A 26,904-nucleotide genomic window follows, 5' to 3' on the forward strand; every position below is an offset into this window, starting at 1 on the left:
TAAAGTTGTTGAAGAACACAGCTATAACATAAATCTTTTAAATGCCTGCACTATTTCTGCGCAACCAGCTAACTGATGAGTGTGCTAATTAAATAGGAGGAAAGAAGAGAAGGTTGTGGCAAAGTTTTAGGGACCTTAAAAGACAACCAAGCATTTTTTTTCCTTCACTGATTTGAATTAAAATGAGCCTCAGGGGATATTTGAAATTCTAGGGACTGGGGTGAGGATGACTCAGCTCTGCATTTAAGAGGTGTTGAAAAGTCACATGTCAAAGTGAAAACTACATGTGGAAAAGTTGGTTATGGGAAATGAAGCCCATAGCACAGGGGAATAGAGGGTGTAGGAACAAATACTTCTCTTGTTAGTGATAACAAATTCCTTTTGGGTTTATGCACAATTAAGATAAGAATATTCTATCCTTAAACATGTATTCCAGATCATTTAATGATCATCATCTGTAATTCCCATTTCTCTGCCTTAATAATTCAAACACATTGAAACCATTATTATCCCTGATTTCCCTTATGTCTTTCCTGATTACCTATTTGTTTTCAATATAAATTAATGACAAAATTCTCAATGCCCCGGATGTATCATTAGACCAAAACTGGTGAGTGCCCTTGTGGAGTTTACATTCTAAAAGTGTATATACAGACAATACTAATTAAATGTTATATATAGTATGATACAGTATAACGAGTCCTGGAAAAATAAAGGAGTCAATAGATAGAGGGATTCATTAGAGGTCCAGTAGGATTGAAATTTTCAATAGCCCGATCAGAGAATGTCTCATATAAAAAAATGGAAAAAAAAATGAGGAAGGAAACTCTACAAGTTTCAGGAAAAGGGTGTTCTTGGCAGACAAAGCAGAACATTCAAATACCTTAAGGTGAGGTGCAACTAACACTGTCACTAAAGTGCTAAGTTAGTGTGGGTTGAATGGAGGAAACAACAGAGAGATTTGTAGGAGATAGTGTCATGTGGGGACAGGTAGCCGATTGCATAGGACTTTATAGTCATTGTGAATAGTTCAGCTTTTCTTCTAAGTAAAATGGGAAGAATCAGAGGTTTCTCAGAAAAAGCCTTTGCTATCTCCAGAGCACACAGAAGGTGGCAATGTCAGAGGCAGGAAAGCCAGGTGGGAGTTTTGTTAATCAGGGCAAGAGGGAAATGATGGTTTTAACTGGTCTGCTAGGAATGGAGGTTGTGAGGAGTGATTAGAGTCAACCTAAACTGAGAAGCAACAGCCAACAGTATTTGCTAATGGATTAGATATGGCTTATGGAAAAAAAGAAAAGTCAAGCATTGCCTTCATTGATTGGCCTGAGTAGTGAAAAGGTGCAGACATCTTTTTTTTTATATAACTTTCTTTCTTTATTTATTTTTATGTGGTGCTGAAGATCAAATCCAGGGCCTTGCATATGCGAAGTGAGCGCTCTACTGCTGAGCCATAAACCCATTCCCTTGACGTTATTAACTGTCATGCAGATTATAGAAGAAGATTTGGGGCAGGACATACCAGGGGTTGTTTTTGACAAGAGAATTTTGAAATACTTATACATATCCAAGTCAAATGGGCAGTTGGATATGTAAATCAGAAATTCAGAGTTGAGGTTGAGGCAGGAGAAAAAATTAAGGTGTGGTAGATAATGTGAGTACTCATTCCTATGTCATCCTCCCTGTCTCCTGAGATCTTGAGCAGACCTAATTGACTATTTCAGATTTATGGGCTCTAAGTGAAAAATAAAGAAATTTTCAGTAGTTGAGTGAAACCAGGAATGCTCTTCTTCACCGCTCTGCAAACAGGGAAGCCACATGTTTTAGGTGGAGCAGCTACAACATAGAGGACACTTTGAGAGCTTCAGCCCCTGAATTATGTGCAGCAGAGCTTTTGCCCCACCTCTATCTTCTGTGATCAACATGAGGAATGAATGAGCAACAAATTGTTGCTGTATTAAATCATTGAGAATTTCTTACCTCAGTATAATGCAGCCAATCCTGATGAATTTGCAACTCATCAATGTATATACATCATTTGGAGACTGAAATTATCCAGGGAGTGGTTATGCATAGAAAGAAAGAGATCTAAGACCACGCTCTCAGGGAGTAGAGGCAGAAAGAACAGCAGAAATTGAGAAGGATTAGTCAATGAGAAAGGAAGAAAACCAGAGGGCAGCCACCAATATTGCATTTTAAGGAGGTATCAGCAGTAACTGAGTCAACTGTAGCTGGTAGTAATATGAAGATTGGTAATTAACCATGGGAATTATTGACTTGGTGGTCAATCATGGATGACCCTTCTTATGCTGTATCTCATAAATTATATAAAAATAAAAGTGATTGTAATCTCATATGTTAAAAAGGTTCATGTTAATTTTGAAGGATGTTTTGTGTGTGCATCTGTGTGTATTAGTTTTTTGTAACATTCACAGTTTAAACTGCTGTAGTAAATCTGATTTAAAAACAAATCTTGGATTGTCCTACTGTATCATATATTGAATGAGTCAAAATTTTATGGTTTATGTGAAAATGCTTAATTTATTATAATACCTTTATTTACTTTTGCTGTCTAGAAGGATGCTATCTTCTAATTTAAAAAGCATCAGTCCCCAGTCACATGAGTAGCGTGAAGTCAATGTAAGAATCACTTCTAATCGGGAATCAAACAATTTAGAGTTGTAATAACCTATGACTATGAAACGATGGCAGGATGAGAATGTATAAATAATTTTAAAATCATTTGAATGCTGCCAAAATGATGATCCACTATAGTGTTCCATATGCCAGGAAGTTGTAACATCTGAAACTTTTACTATTTCTGTGACCATCTGTGTGTTTTGTATAAATTATGACTGTTGAACTGATAAAACACTAGAGGTATAAAGCACATTTATACATTTGGGGAAATGAATAGATTAAAAACTGGCAGTTTGGTTTCAAAGTCAGTGTTTTTATTTAGATCAAAATTGTTTTTTGCTTTCTTTTTCTCCTTTAGGCAAAACTAAAATTGAGTATTTCAAACTTAGATCATAAATGGAATGCTTGAAATTTTTTTCTAATACTTCAAAAAATTGAAAATAAATTCTTAGGAGATGTTGGTTACAGATACTTTACGTGAGTCTTTTTTCCCAAGCTTTGTATTCAAATGATTGTTTTCATTTCTGTTACTAGTGTACTTTGCCAAATGTGTTGAGTACGAATGAACAGAAGATTAAAGCACATTACATTTTTATGAAAGGCAATTGAAAATTGCATGGTTATTGCTACAGTTTTTGTTATAAGAATTTCTAGAGTTCTTTAATGTGGTGACTTTCTTTGTTGAAAATTTGAAGTACACATCTCCCAGCTGTGAGAACAAAGACACACCCTGCAAAAAGGGGAAATATGTAACTGAATTGTAGCTGCACCTGTATTTTTGATATTCTTAAGTCATTTCTTTCTACATTGGCTTGGATTCTGAGCCAAATTTTAGGTCCATGATGATCATAAACCAAGAATATATAAATCACCTTTTCTTATTCCTCTACATGACAAGAGGATCTTTTAAAACCCTTCTGGCATGCTTTTCTTAGAATAAAAGATGTCTTAAATAATATTTGCCTCTAGTTGTTTCTTAGACATGAATATTTACATTTATAGTTAGAAACAGAAGTAGTTTAACTTAGAGACTAGTTTCAGTTGACTTACTTCATGTGTTTGCAACTTAGAATAAATGATATTTCATCAATAGAGATGAATCAGAGGAATAAAGTCTTCCTTTTTGATGTACAAAAGCATTCCTATGAATCGCACAAGAAGGAATGTGCTTCTTTTATTGAACTACATTTTGGAAATATTGTATTTAAGTTCAAGATATTTTGTAGGAGTGCAAAAAAGAGAATGATAATATTAAAAAAATAGTGCACAATATTTTCCTGCTCAATCAAAAAATGAAAATTACTCTTGAATTAAGTAAAAAGTTAAATTTACTATAAAGTTGACATGACAAATATTTTCCTAGATTATAAAAGGTTGTAATATTCATGATGATGGTCACTTACAGGATTAGGTAGAATAAAGGTTGATATGTAGATTATTAAAGGCCCAAGGAAACCTTCAGTATAATTTTGGATTTCTAAATAGAATGAGAGATAAATTGTCAGATAAATAATGAAAGTTTTGGAATTAGTGAAGAGAGAGGAAAAATATACTCATGGTAAAAACATTGTTAAGAGGTATAAAGTTTATTAAAATTTGTAACTTATTTACAATTGTTGGCTTAGATTGCATGGTTATTAGTATGGTTATGTTAATGAAAAAGTCAGTTTGTTTTACATTAGTGCAGTTATGGAGAGATTCCAACACAATTTCATAATGACTCCAGACATCAGTTTGGTATTCTGTCTGTTGAACTTCTATAAAGCTAATACTCTAGTGGTAGCTACAGGAATTGCAGGCGTAGACAAGGAAGGGAATTGTCAATTTGCTATGGAGGATAGCTTATAAAAATTTTATTTCCTTAATTTTTAGATGCATAATAAATGTATTTATAAACTAAAATATTAAGATACCCAATGGCATCCACATGACAATTAATGAAACAAGAGCAATTGTGGTCAGCTGTCCATATCTGTGGCCTCTATATCCATAGACTCAACCATCCACATGTTGAACATATTCAGAAACAAAAAAAGGGGGGGGGGTATTTGTAATGATCATATACAGATTTTTTCTTATCATAATTTCCTAAACAATACAATATAATAACTGTGTACCTGACATTTATAATGTATTAAGCATTGTAAGCAATAGAAGATTTAAAGTATAGAGGAAGTTATGCATAATATATATGCAGTACTCCACCAATTTGAGCCTTCACAGATTTTGGTATCTGAGATGGGTCTAGGGACCAATCCCTCACAAACTCTGTAGAACAAACATATGTTACTTGCCTTAACATATAATAAATGTGAGATAGCAAATTTATACCGCTGTATCAATAAAACAAAATGATAGTTGTATGTATTTATGTGTAAGATCTGATAATTGATGAATAGAAATTAAACATTTTTAGATTAGTTAAGTGAATATTGATAGAAATAATAATACTTTCTCAACACTTGGTACTTAATGAAATGTTTATTGAATGTTGCAAGTTAACATTTCAAAGCTTGTATTCAGCACTTCTATTTAAATATATCACATAAATGAATTTGAAAAGTACTTCATTTTTAACCTAAAATTTTCCAAACACGTGTAAAGCTTTAGAAACAGTTATTGTTCGAACATCAATAATGTAATAGCTATTATGTATTTGAGAATTTACTGCATATTTAATGTTTTGTATTATCTCATTTCATTTACTTGATTACTTAATGAATAAGCTATTTTATTTCCAATTGTGCACAGTTACCTCACAATTCAGTTTCCCTGGGAAAACAAGATGTTAGTGGTAAGATGTTGGTGGTAGTAGGAACTTAACGTACCACTTCCTATGTGCTAAGCCCCATTCAGATCATTCTGTGTACATATTGACATGTTTAACCTAAAGACATCACTGTCGGAGAAAGTTTGCTAGTGCATTAGCTGATTCCAAATTGATTCGTAGGAGAGAGGGACAACGATTTGGGAACCAGTTTTGTTTGTTGATAACACTCTCTACAGGGTCCTATAGATTTTGCTACATATATGATGATTTTGATAGGCTGTCAATGTAAATTTCAACTCAGGATGACTATGTCTCTTAGCTTCCACTATAAAATTTTGTCTTATTTGAAAGGGTATGGAGATGTTATGGTAATCTTGAAATCGGGCTTGTTAATTTCAATAATTAGTTCATATTATCTCCAGTAATGAAATCTTGTAGCATAACAAAGATCTATACAATTTGGGAAGTTTAGTAATTTCTCAAAAGATGGCACAGGAGTCGTCAAATTCAACCTAAGATTATAGCTCAGATAAAATGAAATTATTTATTCTAAAGACTAGGAGTTTTACCTAAAAAATTATTAGAGATTATATACAGAGGATAATAATTAACTTGTTTCCCATTTGGCAATTAGGGGAGGAAAAATTGATATCCGAAATGATATTGTGAATCAGTAAGTGATTCAACTGAATTTACATTTTAGTTAGCATTCCAAGCTGTGGAGCAACAAGCTTCTTAAAGCATCAGTTGCACACATTTTGAAAGTTATGGCTGAAAGGATTAAGCAATTATGAGAAATCATCTAATAAATAGGAAGTTAATTTAGAGAAAAAATTAATTGATTTAGTGGTTTGGTAATTTTGTGTAGATTCAATAAAACATAGTAAATACAAAACAGTGTACATGGTAAGTTTTGCCTGGACTCAATTATGAAATTCTAGGATGATTTTCTTCATAATGACTCTGTCATTTTTTTCTGATGATTTTATTTTAGTATTAAAAAGGACAGCTTGAAAGACATTAGTCTTTTCATGTTTGAAATTCTTATCAGGCATAATAACCCTTGTGACATAAACATTTTTTGAATGATTTGTATTATTCTTTTGAGATTGTCTTTGAATTTTTTTACTATTCTTCCTGCCTGTCCTTAAAGCAGTCTTAAGTGTTTTACTTGATTAAGAAAAAAATAATTTAGATGGTAGAGAAATGATCTTTTATAAGTTATTTATTTCCATCAAATCTATAGTTCAAACTTAAACTATTTTGGGGGGCAATTTTATCTACTTGTAACTTTTTCCCGTCCTTTCTGGATCCTGTGTATCTTTGCAAGTTTCTTTGATTTCCCTTGTTGGTGTGATATTTTGGTAAAAAGCAGCTGACTCATATCCCATCCAAATCCCCAGTGTCCTCCAGATCCTTCACAAATTTGGCATTCAGCCCACTCCTTGCCAATTGCTTCCTTTCCCCCCAATTCCCACATGTCTCCCTCCTAAACCATCTGCTCCTCCTTCCTTCCTTCGATTAGTGCTTTCATCTGGTCTTCCAATTTCTTTCATTGTTCAGTGTCTGTAGCTTCCTTTCCTTCTCCTCTTCCCTAGAGGAAATGAACACACTTAATGCAGCTGATGTCATGGAGCTCCTCTTCCCTGAGAAGTTAAATTTGCTTTCCTGCAAAATAAATAAGTAGTTCTGTTGTGTGAAGGTCAAAGGAAACTGAGGGGGCAATAAACCAGAAGTAGATTTTTTTCCCCCTGTGTATCTTACAAAAAAAAAGATCAATGCATATTATATATTTTATATCTTATAAAAAGTTAAATTTTAAATTAAGTGTTTTTAAATATAAGTGTAAGTTAAACTAACATAATTCTTGTACATCAGTAACAACAGGAAGAAATGAGTTAAAAAATGAATTAATTTCTTATCCTGAATTTTTAAATTTCATAGCTGAAAACACTGGATTAATAGAATACAGCATAAGCTTGCACATTATAATACTGCATTATAAGGTTTTCACATCTGTTAAATGTATGATCTTAAGAAAGACATTTGAACTCCATGCATTTCATTGTTTGCATCTGCCAAGTAAATTGCCTAATAGCTTACCTAGCTATTATAGGAATACAATGAGAAAATACATGCAATTGTAACACACACTCTACATATTAGTAATGAGTTCTCTGGGTTAGTAAAGCAGTATGAGCTCCATTATGTATTTAGTCATCAAAAACTTGATGGAGAAGGAAAATCAAGGATATTTGTACCATAATAATTCCAAATATCCCACATAAGCAAGATCATTTGAATGTATATGAAAATAAATCCAGCATTATATCTCCTCTCTCCTTGTTTGTATCTATATGTGATCCACAACTGTAAGAGTATTTCCAGTTTTCACAGAATCACCATGGGTGAATATTATGAGTAATTAAAGAATTTAGACTACGGTTAAAATGAAGAAATTGTTTTAAGTTCTGTGTTCACCTTTGTTGTGCAATGAAATAGTCAACTGGTGATTCCACAAGGGAATTAAGCCCTAATGCTCTAAGGCATCCATAGTGTTATGAATCAACTCTTTTCCCATGGGTCTAGAACATTTTAGTTATGAACCATCCTTAAGGGAATTGAGAAATTTTGTGATTCAAATGAGAAAGGCTGGTTTATCTTCCCAAGGAACACCCTGAACCTTACCACAAACTCATAAATCTACTTAAATAATTGCATATACACTTATCATGTCTGGACACTAAAACGAGAAAAACATAAATGCAAGCATTTCTTACTTAGTTGAGAAGCCAAAGCATTCTTTGAAAAGATGATAATGAACTAAGGCATTCTCAGTTGTAGCACACAAGTTAATTTAGATCACAATTCTGATGAGCATTTGATGGTTACTCTAGTTTTTCATTATTCATTTACTAGATGTGCATGTATAGACTTGGATATCAGAGCTTCACAGATTTATGGGAGTCTTTTTTTTTTTTTTTGCACATGCTATTCTATATGCCTAGAATATTCTGCCTCCTCCACCCCTTTGTCTAATTCACTCATTTTTCAAGTTCCAACTTAAAGGTACTGTCTTCAGGAGAATGTTCTACTGAATCCTACCACAGTTACTTTTTTTTTTTTTTTGCCAAGTATTTTACTTCTAATGTGTTCAAATCATGATGTATACATTACTTATCTAACCATGCCTAAGACACATTTCAGGGAAAGCTGTATTCCTTGTATGTGTCTTATGGTAGGAGCTCAATATATATATGATTTCTTGAGAAAATGTTAAATGAATGTTAATCAGAAATAATGTCTTGTTAAAATACCCTACACTGAAAAGTTGCTAATTTGAACATATTTGATTTTCTTAATTTTATTATCATGCACAATTATGTATTTGTTTTCCTCAATTCGAATAATATAGAACAAGAATATCCTTGCCCCAGATACTGGTTTCCATTGGTTTAACAATAGGATATATTACACAGATTATTTGAACACATATATTATCTTAAGTGTGGCTTACGGCTATTCACAGAACCTTATAGATGGTGCTGATTTGAGAGATTGTGAATGGGCAATCTCTTTCATTTTGGGGGAATGAAAGGGAAGCCAGGGAAGTTGATTTATCCTGAGTCACATAATGGATTAGTCTTAAATCTGGAATAAGCGGCAAACCTCTCCATATAGATTTCTTTCTGTTTATACCTTTCTCATGACAAATTAGGTCAACCCATTTAAAACAAGACTTAACTTTGATTATGATATAGATTAACAAAAAAGCCACAAATACAGTGCTTTACTGGATTTATTTCAGACAATTTCTTGACTTGTTTTGTACCCTAAATTCAGTATTTCCTATTTTGGCACTAGTACTAAAATGATATATGAAATACATAGGGTTTAACAACATTATTTATTTCTTTATTGGTTGGCTACAATAATAATGGCTTTGGGGTTTTTTATTATTATTCTGTATATAATGTTTGTTATTGGAAAAAGGTCCAATTCATCTTAATTGAATGTCTGAGTTCACCTCACAATCTCATTGACAAAATTACAGCAATTTACATAGTAATTTAATTTATGGCCATGTTGGTTAAAAAAAAAAAAAAAGATCTCTTATGTCTGACGTTGTTTTTTTGAGCCCCATTAATAATCAAACCTTGATCAAATCCTTTAATTGTTAAAATATTAAGGTTATAGTATCTTCTCTGCATAATAATTTTCAGGATTCTTATGAGAATCAAGTCATAGTAGTTGAAAGTATTTTGAGGAATAACAGCCTCATTGTAAGCTTATTTTTAGTACTCCTTATCTTTAACTTCAACTAATGTTCTCTCTGTACAATATTAATGATATAGAGAATCCAGAAACCAAAAATATTTAATGTCAGTGATTAAAATTTAAATTGAATATATAGTAGGAAAAACTACCCCATACCTGTAACACTGTGGTACATCCTGTTTTAACCAATTTACAAGTATCTATCAATTTTATGTCTTCTTCGTATGACATATGCGTTTAGTAGAGTCCAGTTTAGGGTCTGCATGCCGTTCCCCTACCCCACTCCAGGTGCTTCAGGATACCTAGTTATAATTCCTTACAGAGCCCTTACAAGTCCAATCAAATATGGTTCTGTTTCAAGAACCATAGAAAGGGTTTCAGTGCTTAGATGCAGAAAGTAGTACAAGCCAAAGATTGCCAGATAGCATGTTTTATAGCGTGTTTTGGAAAGTGATATGTATATTTTAAGTTTCTTTTAAGTAGTTAAAATGGACTTCCATCTGAATAAATGTCTTCACATATGTGAAAAATCTGAATAATCTCAATACAGTTTGGGTATTGTTCAATATTGGTGTTTTATGCTGTTTTGATTGTTGCCTGCTATCAGTATTCTGATAAATCTCTTGAGATTATTCTGCTCATTTTTTTTTCTCTCAAATAGTTATTCTCAAAACCAGTTTTGAATGTTTTCCCAAAGCCTAGTCCCACCCAAGTTGTGTTCAGTCAGAGTCCCATTAGGCAACATAGAGGACTGCCTGACGGGTCTGCCTACACTGCCTTCCATGTGGAATCTTGCCAACTCTTTTGAAATGACTGGGCCAAAGCCTGGTGTGGAAGTGTGCTGCTGGTCAGCATCCACGATTCTTCAATCAGAGTAGCTCTTCTAGAAAGCAAAAAAATGTCTCAGAAATTCGAGTAATCAGCCAAAAAAAAGTTGGAGCTCATCATTCACAGTAATTATCAATAGAGTACACTAAGCAGAAATATTATAACTCTACAGACTCAACACACATGGCCAAATGACAATGCCTGTAACAGAAATTTGAGATTAGTTTACTATTCCACCAGAGACAGCAGACTTGCAAATGCAGTTTCCTCTTTTATTTTTTTCCTTACAATATATGCTTACTCAAGCAGCTGAGTTTCTTCAGTTTCTAAGCACTTTGATATATCTGATCAGGCCATTACATTTCTCCAAATGGCCAAAGACTAGTGGAATTTTACTACTGCCTGGGAGCACTTTGTTTAATTATAGGTTAGTAGTTTGCCAAATTAAAGGCACACTCTTTTGTGGGTTCAAGGATGGTGTCCTAACCAGTTTAGTTTATTTTCAATGTTCTATTAATCACAGATGAGCTGCTTCCCTAAATGTATAGTTTAAAGTTTATTTTAAAGCAGTGCTTATAAATCTTATGTTTAAAATTAGGAAAAATTTAAATGAAATCAGAATATTTTTTGGTAAATTTCTCTTTTTTAAAAAATTGACTTTTCCAATTGCTTTTAGTCTTTGTGATTGTTCATGAGGACCCAAACAGCATGTGTTTCTTTCTGTTTACATAAAACCAAATGAATGGCAATCTTTTTTTTTTTCCAAGAAGTACATTTAAAAAATGCACTTATTGTACATGGAATTCTATCCTTAAAGCAGAGTCCAAAGTGCAGAAATTGAATATACTTTTAAGGCTTAAGTTTTAAACAATTTTAAATCTGAGCCTTTTAAAGGGAGCTGGGATTTCCTTTTCATTATTTATAATTGGCCAAGGTTAACTTTATCTGTTTCTTCATCTTGGCCACATTATCACTTTTATTTAAAGATTCTCTATTAAAGGATAATCCTAAATTTTATGCTGAGGCTGAGGTCTCCTCTAATCTAGTGCTGATTGTGCATTTTCTTTGTTTAAAGGCTAGTTGCTTTAACCAAATAGTTATCAGGAACATCTGACCATTTCAGTTTTTATCTCCTTGAAACTAAAGAATTTGATAATATGATAAATTGTACACTTGTAAAATAATGTGGTGTGCATTAACAAAATTGCTACCAGATGGTGCAGGTTTTCTCTTCTTAAATCTTACAAATCTAGGTGATCACAAAGCTTTAAAGGCCCATCACATTAGAAACAGGCTCATGTTTAAGAGCATTGTCTTGTATGGGGAAATTTCAAGAGTAGTTGAGCTCAATCTATATAATACTGGCTGAAAATAATGGAAATTTGTCTCTTTGAGTGGATAAAGTGTAATTTAGTAAGGAATCCATTATTTCTTATGTCTTTGCTTTTAACATACATGGTGTCACTCTTCTCTCACTTGGATATATCACATCACCATATTGTACCAGACATTGTGCTTATAGAAGATCATGTCAGATTTTTTCATCTTTATTAGGGAAACTTGTAAATATTCTGTTTACACTTTAAACATGCTACACTCATACTCTCAGGTTTATATGGGAATAGGAGAGCAATTCCTCTGAATAAAAACTAATGTGGGTATTTAACTATATTTGCTCCTGCAAATGAAATGTGCATGTGTGAAATGTAAATATGCACATTTTTTTTCTGATGACAACTAGATAGATTAAGGGCAATTAGGTTGGCTGTTCACATCAAGCAGGCTTAACTGTGGAGTGAATATGATGGAAAGTGGACTCTCAATCTGACATACTCAGGGAGTCAACGGATCACACCTGTTTTTTCCTCCAGTCGTTTGGTGTTGGGATCTACATATGTGCAAGATATTGCTAGTTTGTGGAATTGGCATGGGAAGCATTTGTTTTCTACCTAAAAGAAAGTCATCTACAGAAACTTTTCTTTGGACTTATCCAGAATGGGCTCCGATACACTGACTAAATGATCTGGAGCAAATTTCGATATTCTCTGAACCTCAGTTTTCTCATTCAAAAATAGGAAACTATACTTTTCCCTGCGAGAATATTGTAAAATTAAAGAATATGCACATAACAGTACCTTGTGGATGGCAGATGTTAGGACATTAGTACATCACAGTTCTTATTACAGCAATAATATATATTTTTAATAAATTCATTAGTGTATTTATTAAATTTACCACAGATTTACTGATGCATTGTTCATGGGTTTGCAGAGAAAACCATCAATTGCATTTTTTTTCAGATGTTATGTTTTAACAAATTATGCAATTTGTTCTTTAAAACTTCTGTAGAAATGACAGAAATTTAAATTTTGTTATTTTGGTGTATAGTGGTCAGAATTTCAATTTGTTTTCTGTAATGTAATATAAAATAGTGTGTCTTAAACAAATTCTAAACTATTAATGCTTTTTCTGAAGAGATGACGACTGAAAGTGTAAACATTTCTACATAGCCAATCTCTGTGAAAAACACAGATAATTTTATTTCTACATAGAAGGTTTGCATTTTAAATGCCAAAGTTTATGTAAAGTACTTGTCATCATGGAATACATATTCTATGTTTAAAAAAAAAAAGAGGTAAGAAACTTTTCCAGTGGTTTTACTTTGACCATTAATCTTTCCTATGGCTGATATCCCTTCTTCCAGAAACTTTCCCACCCCTTAACACGGGAATTCCTAATTAGGTGTTTTTATGAAAGCAACTGAGGATTCAGGAAATCTTGATTTTTTTTTTCAATTCAAAACTGCAACAATGCAACCTAGACTTGGATCAGAAACAATTCAAAATACCAATATCCCTTAATATTATTTACCCCACATTTTCTATTCAGTATGCATTTTGTCCTGGTCATGGAACTGGACCATTTATTGAGTGAGAAAGGATATCTCAAATACTTAATCCAAACAACTTTTGAACTACTTTTTAGGTAGATTTAATTTTCCCATTAATTTTGTTTTCAGAGATAACTATGGAGTCAGAGGTGGGCAGGATGCATTTATTTTAACCTTTTATTTGCCCACGAGTTAATCATTATTTCTCAGGCCATGGTGAGAAGTATCTGTAGATAACACTGTAGCTTTATTTAACCTATAGAAAAGTTCCTGTAAGTTCCATTTCAAACTTTCCTTTCAAAGATTATATTTTCTTCCTTATATGGGTGAATTTGTCTACCTTCTTCCTCTTTGGAAGCACATAGATACATTTTCATTTATATTACCATGTAGCGTAGGGGCTCATGGGAGTTATTTATCTTCTTATCATGTACCTTTTATAAAATGAGCCACAAATTTGCCAAATAACTGAGCTAGATTCTAGCATAGTCTTGTGATCAATAAAAGAGGGTGAAGCAACTGGCCATATGGATATTGAATCTCTGACTCTGGCCTGATGAGCTCTGACTTCTGATTAATCAATTAAGCTTGTCACAAGCTCTTCTTGCTCCCCTTTGATGCTTTGGGATTAAAATACCACAGAACAGAAATGAGAGTTTATTTCAGTTTGCAACTACTTTAGACATGTTCATACTTCTACAGAGTGTTAGCTAATGATATTGAACTACTTTATTGCTCTTTTGTATTTACAATTAAAAATATGGTTTTGTAAATTTTGTCATTCTCAATTTCTGAATCCAAGAATCCCTGGCATACACAGCCAGATTGACTTTGTCTGCCATGGCTTTGTGTCTTCTTCAGAATATAAGTGAATTTAAATTTCCAGAGGAGAAAATTACACAGGTCTCTGGAAAAGGCATTATCTTAGCAAGGTATTTGGTAGTGAGGGAAATTCTCACACTGGAACAAAACTATAGAGAACAACCAAGCTTAAGAACCCATAGAGGAAAAATAGGGATTTACTGTTGGAAAAGTATTTTCAGCTGGTGAACTTATAACTCCAAAGAGCCAAGAGTTTAAAAATGAGCTTTTCTCCCCTCAACTACTATGAACATTTGTCATCTTTATTTCTAGAGCATAGTCATAATTCCTCCATAGATTTTAGATTCAGTCTGTTTTAGCAGTGACTGTATGTAAATTCAGAATTATAGCCAGATGGTTGGATGAGGTGATAAAAAGCAAACCTGGTTTTGTGGGAAAGTGAAAATTGCCCATAAGACTTTGTTTTTACCTTTAAAACAGTGGGACATTGTTTCATGAGACTTGTGAAGGAAATAATACATTAACTTTAATAGCTATAAGCTAAATTAATTTTTCATATCCATGCTGAATACTGCCATGTAATCTGTCCAGAATTTTCATAGAGGTAAAAACCAATCAGCTTTTTTTTGCTTTTAGGAGATAGCTAGCAAAGGCTATTTTATTAGAAAACCACTCTTTATATTGCATGCTTTTTATAGGATTCACTTTTAGGTTCCAGTATTAATGACTTGGGAACCAGACACCTGGGGAATCTGCTAAAAGGCTTCAGTGAGTCATCTGCTTTGCATTTCATCAGCACTCATTCCACTTGTCTGTCCCTAGTTTATAATACTATAAATTAGGGGGTGATTTCTCGGTTGATTGCTTTAGACTACATACCTCTGAGTGGCCCAAGAAAATGGGTTTGCAAGAGATAATGCCAAACTCAAGTCTTTGTTCTGGCTTTGAGACACACTTAAGCAGTCAAAATAAGTATATTTAAAGAAGCCTGTGTTTCTTCTTTCTTTTATTCTTTGTTAAGATTAGGATTCATTAAAAAGGTACTCTGGTGATATAGTAGATAGATAGAAAGGTACTAATTTATACCTTCACAAAGAAAATCATCTTTCCCCTTTAAGTTAAATATGTCTCTCTGCAGGGTGGCTCTCACTTGCCTGCAATTAACAATACAGCTCTTTCTGGTGTAGACTATAATCAAATTATCATAGGTGTGCTTCTGCAGCAGCAAACAGCCAACTACCAATTTATAAATCGCTAAGAGGAAGAAATGAAAAGTTTAATAGGAAAAATGGAAATAACAGAGAAATGCAGCTGCCATAGTCCTAGGCAGCAACTCTCCCTGGCCTGTGTGCTCAGCTGGCAGCTCACCAAGCTGTGTAGAGAGCCACGTGTTCCCACTGGGATAATTGCTTTTTCTGCATGAGTCTCTTGCTGCTTCTCTCTGATGATCAAGTGTGTTTAAACTCCTGGCTGAATTCATGTTGGTTTTCAAATGGTATTGTAAAGTGTACCAGCAAACAAATGAAATTGGATCATGTTCTCTTGTATCTGTGTAGTCCAGGCAAACATGGGACACCAATGGAGAGCTCCTAATTGCCTACTTTTCTCTCAATTCCATTCCTAAGAGAATAATCGAAACACTTATAAGTACATTTTTTTTTCTCCTTGTAAAGCTGTCCACTTTATGTCACCTGGAAAAATTTAGAATGGCCCTTCGACTGCTTTCAGTTGGCTGCTTTCAGTTTTCTTTACAGGACCTATATACTCACCCAGCATCCTTTTGTTAGACAAGATGGGTGTGTGTGTGTGTGTGTGTGTGTGTGTGTGTGTGTATTTGCAAATCCCAGAGGTGTTTTATATATTTTAAATAGACTGTGAAAGATGAAATACATTTTGCTTTAAAATTGACTGGTGAATGGATTAGTGAAATCAACATGAATCTTTAAAAATCAAATTGAATATTTTTTACAATATGATTGAAACCTCACTGGTGAACAAACAAACAAATAACAACAACAACAAAATCAATCTGGTCAATATTAGCATTCCTCTATTTTTCTAAGTTTGACCTATCTCAGGGTACAGATACTCTCAGTTTATATAATGGTCATGAGAACATGTAGCTTCATCTCCTGGCCTCTGGACAAGCAACATGAAACCAGATATGTTCCAATCAAGACATACTTAAAACCATGTGTGTGTTCTTATTCCTCCTCATCCTCCTCCCTCTTCTCTTCCCCCACCCCACTCATCTCTCCAATAGGCCTATGAAGCAGAATGAAATAGGAATAGGGAGATATGAAAATTTTTTGGAAAATGAAATGAGAGTCAGTAGCTTTCATGAAAACTAGAAAGAGTAAATAAACTTTAATAAACTTTGCTTGCCTTGAGGAATAACTGATTTCACTTCCCTTGGTTTATCTTTTATATTTATCCAAAATAAAACTTGTGCTTGGAGACTTAAATATGAATTTATTTTGCAGTGGATATACGATATCATTTAAAAGTGTTATTTTGTGTGCTAACTTAATGTAAGCAGAGAATGTTAAAATTAATTTCTTGAGATACATATATTTTTAAACACATTTTTAGTTGTTAATGGACCTTTATTTTATTTATATGCCATGCTGAGAATTGAACCCAGTGCCTCACACATGCTAGGCAATCAATCTACCACTGAGCTAAAACCCAGCCTGAAATACATATACTTAAGAGAAGTGACTAGAATAAAAGATATAAACCTTATGTCAATGATTTTTGATGGTGGAAATTTATCAAAAATTTTAATTTTTATGTCATAAATACAATAAAAGTCAGATCTCAAGAAGAAAAGCAAAATTATTAATGTGTGTATTCAGAAATATAAAGTACATACATATAATATTAAGCAATAATTAATAAAAACATGAAATCATTAATACCGTGTCTTCTTTAAAGCTGTTTTTATTGTACTACTTACCGGGGATATGAGTAAGAAATGTGGCCAAATGAGAAATACTGTATTTTCTCTGATATTATATAAGATCAGAATTATCTGAAGTATTTTTTACTTAATTATATTGTTTTAGATTGCTAATGAGTCTTTATGGATTGTTCATCCAATCCTTTGTCTATTATTTATACAATGTAATTATGCTACCAGTGTTTTTGCTTGATTTAGAGTGCAGCAAAAGATGATTATTTTTGAAAGAAAGGTGATATGTGTTAAAAGATACGGATGCTTTATTCTGCACTGCCTAACACTAGAGGTTGACACCAAGCTTATCACCCAATAAAAAGTAATGGGAGTTATTTTGCTTTTTCCCTCTCTATGTTCCAAGCTCACACAAGGTTACATTTTTTTTTTGTTATTGTTGTTACCATTGTTGAATTAATGCCACATTTTAAGAAAGAAGAGCTGTTATTGCTGTGACTCTTCTTCATGTGATTCTGTTGAAAGGAGTCCTTGGAGACCATCCAAATCTGTCCTGCAGCTTACTTCACCAAGGAGAATGTCTAGGGGTTATGGCTGGCCATCTGGGATACCTGCATCTCATTGTCACTAAGGAGCCATACAAGGCATTTCTGTAGTTCACAACAGCTTGTTGTCCAGTCTGTAGGTCGAGGATCCAGGCAGAACTGACAACATTGCTATGAAGAGATATCCTGCCCATGCAGAATCAGTGGAAAATTGTTTAAGAACAATAGACTAAACTACAATTCTAAAGTCTCATCTCAGTTTCTTTGGAAAATAGCATGAAAATGATTCCATGGTAAAGAATTGAGATTTTTCAGAAAAAAATCACTTCTAATCCTAGGTGCTTTAGAAAAATTTACATTTCATATTAATCCTGCTAATCAAACTGTTACTACTATAAGTGAATATTTCCAATCTTTTAGAAAATTATAAAAATTAAGTATCACGCATATTTTTCATTAGTAAGATAATGCCTATGCGTGTCTCGTATGTATTACCTGAACTGTTTCTCTTTTAGCATTCTAAATCAGTATTCTATTAATCCATTATTTGGATGGTATTTCTTAAATGTCTTAGTATTTCTAGTAAAAAGCACAGATTTTTGAATGCAAACTCTATAAAAGGAAATGAGATAAATTATATGACAGTTTGGTGGTTAGCAATTTGAAATCATCTTTGAAGCCCTTAATATAATTAGCGGTTTCGTTTTTGGTCTGTTGAATTCAAGTCACATTAGGTTAATGTAATTAAAAGCAGAAAAGATTTTGTGTAGCCAAACTAGTTAATTAGGCCCAGTCGGTTTAGTGTGTTAACCCAGAGGTGTATGGATAACATTGTGGGGTTGATGCCTGAAAAAAAAAAAAAATTCCTGTGTAACAGATCCTGCAAATCATCTGACTTGCTCTAGGGTAGAAAATGAAGACGTACCAAGGAGTTCATTCTAAGTTCATCTTTATTTCTGATTGTGAGCTCTGATTGCAGGGTAAGCTGTGTACTCCATAGAATAACTAAACCAAAAAGCTTACTTAATTTACTTTTTTATAAAGAAGCATGCTTTTATGTTCGCAAAGATAATACGAATTTTCTCCTGTATTCCGAAAATAAAAATAATGATGGTAGATTTTTTTTTCATGCAAATCAGGAGCTATAAATGATTTTCTTCACTTTGGGAAGAAAAAATGTACTTTATGCCTGAGTTTTCATTATTGTTATTCAGTAAAAAGGTCAGAAAAGGAGATAAAGCCTTAGACAAAGGGATTTCCTCTTGCTCCAGAGCAGTCTTTAAGTGTTTCTAGAGGACTTTCACTTCTCAGGAAGATAATCAAGTCTACTTACTCATAGGGATTATTTCTGCTGTATAAAATCACATGGATTGACTACACTAAAGACTTTTATACCTCAGCGTCTTCAAAACATTTTCTTTTTTAAAAAAAAAATTCTGACTCTTCCAATGAAGAATATAAAGTTTAAAGATATTTGAGACTTTGAAAAAAAAATTTTTACCACCCTTCTTCTCTTCCTTCCTGTCTCCTTCCCCACAAGGAGCAAGACTACTGGGACCTTCTTTTTGTTTTGCTTTCATCAAGTATGTATATGGCTGAGGCCCCCCTTTAAGCACTGTCTAGAGCTTATGGAAATGTGGGCTTCTAATGTGGTTACCACTGGGGCTGGTAAGGTGGATGGTAATGAGGAAGCAAGACCTCTGCCTTGGATTTTTGACATAGGCTAGATGCCAGCATATTGTCTGCAAACTGAACACGTTCTGCTTCTGCACCCCAGGATTATGTTAATTGAAGTAGTGCTGCAGCAGCTCAGTGTTTAACATTGTGTCTGTTCATTATACAAACTAGTTTTTGATAGGTTTACAATTTGGCTGTCAAATCCAGCTGCAGGAAGAAACCTGCCAAGAAACATTTCTTAGATTGTTTCAAATAGTGCAGTTTTCACATTTCTAGTATTTTGTGTGTGTTAGACATATTTTTCGTCCTTTCACAGAGAGAGGAAATGTCAAATTTTCGTTAAAAAGGGGCATCCTAAATTTACAATAGGTATTATATATGACTCAACATAAATTGGTGATGGTTAATAGTACATTATGTACCAACTGAAAGCTGGTATGCTAATTTGATGGAGGGCACCATACTATGTGCTGTTTCTGTTCTGTGTTTTGAAAAGAATAGGACACTTTGTATTCCATATTGGTTGTTGTAGCAAAGAGAACTAAGGCTTCAGTTCAGCCATTGCCAAATGGCATTGCCATAATTCCTAAATCAGTTTGATTTTATAGAAATGATAGACTATTATTATATTTTTTCTCCTTTTGTCCAACTGTGTTGCTTGTTCCTTATACTTTTATGAATTTCTGTGTTTATAATCTTTGAGGAAATCAGTTTCTCTCAGGCTTAATGAAGCTTGTTTAGAATTCCATTGGAGTTGTAATATCTTTGGGATTCTTAAATGTTATTGCCAGGATACTAAATGGGATGTTGTATTTTATAGTGAAATTGTCTTATTGATGGAGTGGGCAGGGGTTGTGGGCTTGAGAAGTGTTTATACCAATTGGGGAAGTCCAATCAATTTTTTTCCAAATAGAATAAATGTGTCTTATATCATCTAATTTTATCTTCTCCTTCCATTTATCATTTTAATTCAGCCTTTTTCCTTAGTCCAGAGCTCGACCTTTAGAATAAAGTGTCTCAGAATAAGCACTATTGATGTTTTGAGGCAGATAGTTCTTTAATGTGAAGGATTACCCTGTACTTTGTAGGATGTTTAATAGCATCTCTGCCAGGTACCCACTAGATACCAGTAACACTGTCTCTGCTCCTAATTCATTCATTCTTTCTTTCTTTTTCTTTTTTATACAAACTGGGTCTTTATATATAGAGAGGTTCAATGAACCTTTATTTTATTTTACTGATATGCAGTGCTGAGAATCAAACCCAGTGCCTCACACATGCTAGGCAACTACTCTACAACTATGACTCCAGCTGTTTTTTTCTTTTTAATCTTTTTTGTAGTTGCAGACAGAATGCCTTTATTTTATTTATTTTTATTTTTATGTGGTGCTGAGGATCGAACCCAGTGCCTCATGCATGCTAGGCAAGTGCTCTGCCGCTGAGCTACAGCCCCAGCCCTCCAGCTGCTCTTTCTTCCTTCTTTGTTTTCATTTTTTTGATGGTGGGACTTGAGCCCAGACCCTTGAACATGCTATAAAAGTGTACTACACTGAGATACATCCTTAGTCCCCCTTTCTCCTACTTCTGACAATCAAATAAGTACATATATATCCAGATATTGCCAAATATCCACGAGGAAAGATTAGGGTGATTGCCCTCACTGAGAATCATTGTTTTGGAGGAAACATTTATAACATATAAAGCCTAAGTATTGTTAATACACATGCATATTTTTTCCAGATAAAACAAATGAAAGATGTGTTAGTTATTAATTTTAATAGAATAATGCTAGATCAGGAATCTCTTGAATCAATTTTTAGGGTTTTTTTTAGTTTTATTGATTTTATTGTTTTTTAAATACACGATAGTGGAATGCATTATAGTTCTTATTATACATATAGAGTACAATTTTTCATATCTTTGTATATAGAGTATGTTTAGGCCAATTCATGCCTTTATACATGTACTTTTTTTTGCATTACAATTCTTATTACACATATATACCACAATTTTTTCATATCTGTTTATATATAAAGTATGTTTACACCCAATACAAATCTTCATACATATACTTTGGATAATGATGTCTATCACATTCCACTGCCCTTGCTAATCCCCTGCCCCTCCCTATCCTTCCCACCCCTCTTCCCTATCTATAATTCATCTAATCCTCCAATGCTGCCCCTCCCTACCCTACTATGAGTCAGCCTCCTTATATCAGAGAAAACATTCAGCATTTGGTTTTTGGGGATTGGCTAACTTTGCTTAGCATAATCTTCTCAAAGGCCACCCATTTACCTGCAAATGCCATGATTTTATTCTCTTTTAGTGCTAAGTAAAATTGCATGTGTATATATGCAACATTTTTTTAATCTGTTCATCCACTGAAGGGCATCTAGGTTGACTCCAAGTTTAGCTATTGTGAATTGTGCTGCTATAAAAATTGATGTAGCTGTGTCCCTGTAGTATGCTGTTTTAAGTCCTTTAGGTATAGACTGAGGAGAGGGATAGCTGGGTCAAATGGTGGTTCCATTCCCAGATTTCCAAGAAAACTCCATATTGCTTTCCATATTGACTGCACCAATTTGCAGTCCCACCAGCAATGAATGAGTGTGCCTTTTTCCCCACATCCTCTCCAACACTTATTGTTGTTTGTCTTCATAGTAGTTGCCATTCTGACTGGAGTGAGATGATATCTTAGAGTAATTTTGATTTGCATTTCTCTGATTGCTAGAGATGATAAGCATTTTTTCATATATTTGTTAATTGATTGTATGTCCTCTTCTGAGATGTGTCTGTTCAGGTCCTTGGCCCATTTGTTGATTGGGTTATTTTTTTTTTTTTTCCGTGCTTAGCTTTTTGAGTTCTTTATATATCTTAGAGATTAGTGCTCTATCTAATGTGTGAGGGAGGTGAAAGATCTATACAATGAAAACTACAGAACCCTAAAGAGAGAAATCAGAGAAGACCTTAGAAAATGGAAATGCTCTTGGATAGGCAGAATTAATATTATCAAAATGACCATACTACCAAAAGCACTATACAGATTTAATGAGATTTTGATCAAAATCCCAGTGTCTTTCCTCATATAAATAGAAAAAGCAATCATGAAATTCATCTGGAAAAATAAGAGATCCAGAATAGCTAAAGCAATCCTTAACTGGAAGAGTGAAGCAGGTGGCTTTACCAGACATTAAACTATATTACAGAGCAGTAGTAACAAAAACAGCATGGTATTGACACCAAACCAGACTGGTAGACTAGTGGTACAGAATAGAGGACACAGAGACTAACCCACAAAATTACAATTATCTTATATTAGACAAAGGTGCAAAAGACATGCACTGAAGAAAAGATAGCATCCTCAACAAATGGTGCTGGGTAAACTGGAAATCCATATGCAACAAAATGAAATTAAACCCCTATCTCTCACCATGCACAAAACTCAACTCAAAATGGATCAAGGATCTAGGAATTAGACCAGAGAGACTCTGCATCTAATAGAAGAAAAAGTAGGCCCTAATCTTCATCATGTGGGATTGGGCCCCAACTTCCTTAATAAAACTCCTATAGCGCAAGACTTAAAACCAAAAATCAATAAATGGGATGGAATAAAACTAAAAAGTTTCTTCTCAGCAAAAGAAACAATCTGTGAGGTGAACAGAGAGCCCAAATCCTAGGAGCAATTTTTATCCTTCACACATCAGATAGAGCACTAATCTCTTGAATCAATCAAGTGCATAGTATAATATACAATTATTATAACTGGTAGATATTTTTTGTTTTGTCTATATGTACGTATCTCTGTGTGTATTGAAAGATTGTCTGGGATTTAAAAATGTTTATAAATATCTTATATAATTTTTGTATATATAGTACTATCCTAGAAAATATTAATGAAGAATACCGTAAATGGAAAATCAAAGGTGCAATTTGGTTGATGTTTTTCAGTCATTGACAGCTAAAATTGTTGTTATTGATGGAAGAAAATACATTTTTTAAATTTAAAAATGTTTTATAAATTTAATTTTTAAAGCTTTTATAAGTTTGGAAGATTTTTTTGCATCAGTATGTAAATTATATATGCATTGCAGCCATGATGTTTATCCATTTAGTTCTATGCTACTAAGAATAAAAAGCTTCTCAAGATACTTGACTCATCAAAGAACATTTCTTAAAAAAATTGTTCAAATGGTACATATTATTAGTATTTGTATACTTACAAAAGATAGAGAAAATATTTGTAGAAAGCCTAGCGGGTTAGTTTTTTTTGGGGAGGGTGGTTACTGAGGATTGAACTCAGGGGCACTTGACCATCGAGCCACATCCTCAGTCCTATTTTGTATTTTATTTAAAGGCAGGGTCTCACAGAGTTGCTTAGCACCTCACTTTTGCTGAGGCTGGCTTTGAACTGGAGATCCTCCTTCCTCAGCCTCCTTACCTGCTGGGATTACAGGCGTACACCAAAACACCTGGCTCTAGTGGGTTACTTTTAATTTACATACTAGATACAATTCAATTGTAAATGATAACTGTAAAGTAAATTTATATAAAAAAAATAGAAACAGTTTTTTCTATTTATATTAAATACTAAAAACACAAATATGTGTTCCCAAAGCATGCCTCCTCGTCAAAGGAATTATCAAGTTTTTCCATAATTGAGCTGAGTTATTACAGGATTGTAATAACAGGGTGTGTACTGCAAAGTCTTTTGGATTTCTTAGCTCTCCTTGAGTTTTGGTTCATCTCATTATTGTTTCCTACCATTCATCTCACAATTGGAATTGTTCCATGTCTTGAGAATCTCCAGGCAATCCTCTCTTAACTCCTACTAACAAAATTCTCCTCCTCCATTTGTAAGAATTCCTTCAAAATATGATAGCATTGGGCTGTATTATAATAATAATGTTATTCCCATGTGTGCATAAGCAAGACTTGACATTGCCAAGTATTTAAAAATTATAAAAGTAAATTAGTACTATATTATACAAAAGCTTAGAAATAAATCTCTACTGTTGAAAATTATTTATATGTTATTATGTTTTGGCTCTCATTTTCTACATATGTTTAAAACATACACTTAAATATGTTTTAAAATTATTCCCAAAGCCTTGCATTTGATTTTAGATAAAATACCTTGACTTATTGATTTTAAGAACAAAAATAATGTTTAAACCATTTGTTTCCTCTGTTTTTCCTATCTCTTTTATCTATTATTGTGTAATTCCTTCTGAAATGAATCAGTTTCCTAAACATACCAGGACATTCAAGGTTAGATTCTGAGGCTGAGAAGGAAGCTGAATGTGTTGTCCAAGATACAGAACGAAAAAAGTACATCTAGGGGCTGGGGTTGTAGCTCAGCAGGGGAGTGCTTGCCTAGAACATGAGAAGTGCTGGTTTGATTCTCAGCACCACATAAATATAAATAAATAAAATAAAAGTATTGTGTCCAACTATAACTAAAAAAAATATTTTAAAAAGTACATCTAGGACCACATCTCAGATCAATTACGTTCTCTTTCAGTACTGGGGTTTTTCACTCTTCTTTTAGCTATAATAAGTTTGTTTCTTCAGAATATTTAGAAATGTTTATGTGTTACAAAATAAGTACATGATGAAAGGTGATAGTGGGTGTTCATTGGAAGGTCTTGATTTTTTGATACTCAAATTGTTCTGACTCTCAAGCATTCAAGTTTATTAAACTCAAATTTATTAAAGAGTAATGATGATAACAGGATTGTGGGCTGTGCATGTATTATCATCTGTCCAACTCACATAACCAGAGACCCATATCTTGCCTAGAATCTTAGCCCTGTTCCAACTTGTTATGTGACATCAGACAAGTCACTTTCCTCCCAGAAAATTCTTACTGTTTACTAGGCATGGTGACAGGTTCTGAGGCTATATAGAGGAATTAGATATGCTCCTCTGCCTTGTAATTCACAGTCAGGAAGGAAAATCTGACATTTAAAAGCACAATTAGAACATGTTGTAATGATGAACACAGTGGAGGTGAGTGGGAGGTAAGGTTGCAGTTTGCTGAGCTGCTGATCCCTTTAGTGAGAAATGAGGGTATTATAACACATTTGCTGCCATTCTAACTGTGGGATTTCACTAAAGACCAATATTTAAAATGATATGTTTACACCAAAAGCATCTCCTGAAACAAAATAGGTAGCACCAAGAACCAAGAGTCTCAAGCTGGGTTTTCATTTTATTTAAGAATCCTACTTCAAGATTTTCTGAGATGATTGCAGACGCATAAGAAACACACAGACATGTAATGCTGATGCTGATTTCAGTGCTCTTTATGAGAGGGAACATGGGAACATTTTAAATATCTATCAGTAGAGGAAAAATTTGACAAAATATGTAAAACCATACAATGAATACTATGTAGCCATTTAAATTAATGCTGAATAACTGTTCTATATTTTTAGCAATTAAAATGTAAAAGTCTCCTCATTTTCATTGAAAATTCAGGTCACAGAAGACCACATGATTCTATTTTAGTAAAGTAGAATTTTAATATGTACATATGTTCATATGTATATATGTTTATGCATATCTTATTGCCTTGTGCATATACTACATTTGTGAATACTTATATATGTATGAATATATATATATATATATATACACACACACACACATATACATGCACACACATACATGCGGAGAGGAAGCTAAAAAGAAAGATCACAAAACATCGATAATAATTAGCTCTGGAAGATTTTTTTTCTTTTTAGTGTGACATATATTTTCTTCCATGATTTATTCAAAAATTTAAATACATATGGAAACAATGAAATTATGATTATATATTTTAACATTATTTTTTAATTGTTTATTGTAATTTGTTATACATGATGGCAGAATGCAATTCCTTTCATAATGCACATATAGAGCATGATTTCTCAAGTCACTGATTGAACACAAAGTATTTTCACACCGTTTATGTCTTCATACATGTACTTAAGGTAATGATGTCTAATTCATTCCATCATCATTCCTACCCCTTTAAGGCTTTCTTTCCCCTTCCTCCCCTTTGCCCTATCTAAAGTTCTTCCATTCCTATGCATGTATTTTCATCTGCTCCTCCTACCCCATCACTATTATGCATCAGCATCTGCTGCAGTCAGGCTGCAGCAAAATAACCGGGGGGTGATGAACAACTTGTGTACATTGATACAGCAGGAGTGGGAGCCGTTTATTGTAGGACAACAGAGGTATTTATACATTCCACCAGCTTATCTTAATTAACATAAACTAGATACAGCAGTCAACCAATAAGGAATCTCCACACTTAATGGCTGGCTGGCTTACTTCACAAACACTCCCTCTGGCAAAATGCCAGGCGCCATCCTGACTTATTTACAGATTCTAACAAGCATCCTCACATCAAAGAAAACATTTGGCTTTTGGTATTTTAGGATTGGCCTGATTCACTTGGAATTCTCCAACTATGAATGAAATCAAACTAAGATTTCATCTCACTCCAGTCAGAATGGCAGCTACTATGAAGACAAACAACAATAAGTGT

General features: G+C 33.5%; 1 protein-coding gene across 7 annotated transcripts in view; it reads left to right on the top strand.

The window, feature by feature from the left end:
• Nucleotides 1–26,904, top strand: part of Robo1 (roundabout guidance receptor 1) — a 1,016,703-nt gene that overhangs the window by 880,429 nt on the left and 109,370 nt on the right. The window lies entirely within an intron of this gene.

The sequence above is a fragment of the Ictidomys tridecemlineatus genome, chromosome 3 (genome assembly GCF_052094955.1).
Source record: "Ictidomys tridecemlineatus isolate mIctTri1 chromosome 3, mIctTri1.hap1, whole genome shotgun sequence".
Lineage (NCBI taxonomy): Eukaryota > Metazoa > Chordata > Mammalia > Rodentia > Sciuridae > Ictidomys > Ictidomys tridecemlineatus.